Source organism: Chenopodium quinoa, unplaced genomic scaffold (genome assembly GCF_001683475.1).
Source record: "Chenopodium quinoa cultivar QQ74 unplaced genomic scaffold, ASM168347v1, whole genome shotgun sequence".
Taxonomy (NCBI): Eukaryota; Viridiplantae; Streptophyta; class Magnoliopsida; order Caryophyllales; family Amaranthaceae; genus Chenopodium; species Chenopodium quinoa.
The window spans coordinates 61,986-66,014 of record NW_018743894.1 but is presented as its reverse complement, the minus strand read 5'-3'; the positions used below and the strand labels follow the sequence as shown (position 1 = coordinate 66,014).

The 4,029-nt window shown below is 31.2% G+C and overlaps 1 long non-coding RNA gene across 1 annotated transcript; it reads left to right on the top strand.

Annotated features, from left to right (window-relative positions):
* The first annotated feature begins 1,605 nt into the window (after positions 1–1,605).
* LOC110686817 lies at positions 1,606–2,881 on the top strand. The gene is made up of 2 exons (XR_002504306.1): positions 1,606–2,250; positions 2,654–2,881. It is a non-coding gene; the product is annotated as an uncharacterized LOC110686817 (long non-coding RNA).
* Positions 2,882–4,029: the final 1,148 nt, after the last annotated feature.

Here is a 4,029-nt window from a genome sequence, read left to right as displayed (position 1 = left end):
AGGAGGTGGTGCCGACCATTCTCCCCTCTTTTTCTCCTTTTGTGCGCAAGTTTTTTTAAAAAAAAAACTCTTCTTTTGTCTTAATTCTAATCTACATTTGATTTAATTATTGTTTTTGGGTTGTGTGATAATTTTTATGGCAATTGATTATAACTATTATGTATATTATTTTCAGATTTAGTTTATGAGTTAAAAAGCCCCAAATTGAAAAGTCTAGGTTTCTAATTTGATGTATATTGATGGAATTTGATTGTACGTGATTGAAACTATTAAATTAGATATTTTAAATATAATTACATCAATTTTACATGTTTTAATATAGTTGGAATTTTTATATAAAGGTTATGATAATGTTTCTTGAAAGGATTTTTAGTTAACCATTAATTGGGAATAAAAGTAAGGGTTCTTAACTAATTTTCAGCTTATTTTAGAGGGTTTATAAGTGATTTTAAAGAGTGTATCTACTGTTGGAAATTTACATTGAATAGGTATGGATGTCTCTTTGTAATTTTGGGTTGTAGGAGATTTCCAACTGAGTAATTTCGTGTAGTCCTAGCGATTTTTAAGATCATATATATTAAAGGTATGTTCACATCCTTGGTAATTATTTGAGAATGTAGAAGCATGCTAGGCTTTGATTAATTAATTCCAAGGTAGTATCAAGATAGGTATTGATTGGAATTGTTATATAGATTGACGTTGGTGAATAATTTGTGAAGTATAGATTATTTGTAGTGAATTAATGTTTGGAATTAATTATGTTGGCATGTTGAGCATGAACCACGACACTTTTATTATTGGCATGATTGAGAGTGTGTTTAATTAAACTACATGTTTAATTGAGTTTGGAATTTTGAAAATGAATTTTATTATGGTAAATATAATTTTTATGGAGCATGAGAAAGAAGCTATTTAAGTGTCTATATACACGAGGGTTAAATTGTATTTTTGGTGCCTTTATGCACTTAAGGTGTTTCTAACAGCGCGGGATAGGATTTGTGGTGCATTATGCGTTTAAGGTGTATTTGACACTGAGGTAAATTAAAAAGGGTTTAATATTAAAGATTATATGGTCACTAAGTATTCAAGAATTAAATTGGTATGTCTGACTGCTTAAATGATTATAACGTTTGATTGTGTGGTTTGAGAGTCATCACCAAGTATTATAATATTTAAAATAACCTAAAGTGAAAGAGATTACGCACCAAAACTCTTGGAACGTATATACCTTGACTATGAACATATGCGGGGAGTTATGCAACTTTATATTTGACCATAACTTCTATTGGAAGTACATGACGCTGTATATTCCTTTTTATTATGCGCAAGAATTCCGCCACTTACGAGTGGTTCTTTATACTGGAATGATTAGATCCCGTGTTAGTACCCCTTTATTGGTGCAGGTTAGGGGGGGAACCCGTTCAATACGTTAGTCATTTTGAATGTTGTATGCTTGCAAACAGGTGCAACAAGGTAAGTTGTGTGATGATAGGGTGAAAGCATGTTAGTGTGATTTGTTAACACTTAACACTACCACAAAATAGGGAATACATAACGCACACTATAGAGTTGTCAAGTTAGATAGGCGACCTCTAGCATTTTATAGAACGCCTATCTGAGTGCTTTATATGTTAAGACTTATAGAGCGCTTGTCATGTTAATCGTTCTATATATTTAATATAAAAAAATAGACTATGGATATAGATCGCTGACTTAGATAACCGATCTATAAGATTTAGTATAATAAAGAAAATAAATAAAAATTCTTACCACATGAAATGAAAACCTAACCTACCCCTCATTCCCTCAACCCGCACGCCGCTCTCCCCTCCTCTTTTTTTTTCTCTGTTCTCTTTCTCTTCTCATCTCCATTCCTCTCATCTTCTCAAACTTAAAATAAAAATCTTCCCTATGAAATAAAAATAATTAGGAAAGTAAATCTATTTTTCGGTTTTAAATCAAGATCAACGAGTGGTCATTTGTATCATTTCCCTCAAATTTTCAAAAATTAAATTTGATTGCATTCAATCTAGATCTGAGAATTGTAGATCGAAGAAATGTGGAGGGTTTGGAGCCGGAAAATGAATTCAATTGATTACATTCAAATCAGTTTCAATGAACCGGTAAAGCTCCGCTGCAACACCGCCGTAGATTGAACCTAATAAGCCGTCGTCGTTTGATTTGGGTGCGTTGTGATGCGATGTTGCTGTTATGAAATAGATTGTTAATTATGTCTAAATATGCATAAAGGTATATGAAGTGTAATCTCATTGGTGTTCGAATTTCAACCTTTAATTTCGTTTTTTTTTTTGTTGTTTTAAAGTGATTGATATATGAGTTTTTTGTTTTTTTAATCGATCTATAGTACATAATTTAATTCTAATTCAAAAATTTGATTTTCAACTTATAATTTCGTTTTACTTCTAAATGATTTTAGATCTTTTTGGAGCTTGGTTTTGCGTTATAATATCTGATTTTCATCTTTTGTCAATTGATTTTCATATTTTATAATTTCTGATTTTCATGATTAAATCTGATCTTCATCTCTTATTAATTTCTTTTCACGTAATAATTTGTGATTTTTACCTTTTATCAATTGATTTATATGTTATAATTTGGATTAATTTTTTATTTTTCATCTTTTGATTTGCAGGTGCGGCTTCTCAAGAGGTTGGTGGAGGCTATATATGCGGTGGTTGAGATTCATGAAAGCTGGTGGTGGTGTGGTTAGTGCGGAGATTTCGACTTTCGATGGCAATTCAATTCGGTGCACTTCCTAAGTCTTTGTCAGCGCATTGATAATTAATTAGTTGTGTTAGAAAACTTGTAATGTAACTTTTTATTCCATAAGGAATTTACTATTATAATTCAAATACTTGTATTTTAACTTTTTTATAAATAAAGTGTTATTGTTATAGTTTTTTTTATTTATTACGTGAATTATTATTATGAACATTATTATTATTATTTATATAAATAATAATAATAATTTTAATTTTAAAAGTAAGAAATAGAGAACGCCTATCTATGATAGGAGTTCTATTTTTATAAGCTATAGAGCGCCTTCACTAAGATGACAACTCTCTTTTCCTTGTTTTTTATTTACCTTTTACCTAAAATAAGAAGCGCATATCTTAGACAGGGGATTTGTATTGTGTTAGATATAGAACACCTCAAAGAGGCGCTCTGTAGACTTATAGGGCACCCCCCAGAAGAACGCCTCTGAGGCGTTCTATATTGTATGTTTTAAGTGTTCTATATTCCCATTTTTGTGGTAGTGTGTGTACTCAGCATTGCTGATTGTGTGTTTATATGTTTGTTTGGCCTTGTCTTTATATTGGCCCTACGACGACTCATTTATAATGGTGAGTAGTGGTGACAAAGTAAAGAGAAGCTTTTCAGGTGATGAAGCATATTCATGATGAGCATGAGTGAAGAACGAATTATGCTTAGGTTCCATAGGGATCGAATATGATGTGGTTTATTGCATTAATTATTATATTATATTATGCATGTGAAACTAACGCAAATGTTTTAAGTATTGTTCCCGTTTTAATAAGGGACTACAATGGTAATAAGTTGTAGGTTGACTTTGTTTGACTTTATTTTCGTTTGGTTTGGCTTTAAGTTGAATTGTTTTTAATGGTTTTAAAGGGAGTCTTCCGTTGTGTGTCTTTGATAATTTCATAAGTCATTTTCACAGTGGCGGTAATGTATTAGATTTTTCTATATTTGTATTATAAAATGGCAAAACATGTATTTTAAAGGAAAGGAATTTTTAGTGTATTACGATCTAGACCTCTGTAATTGACCATCATCTGGCTAGATTTTGGATCAAGAGGATGATTGTGGTCAAGACTGCACTGTGTGATCACCATTTTTCCCTCAGTTATTCACACTACTACAAAATTTGCAAAAAAGACCCGTTATTTACCTAACAGATCTGTTTGATTTATGAGATCCTATATTAATTATAACGGGTCTGTAATGTTATTTGCACGTGATAAGAGACCCGTTCTATAACGTAAC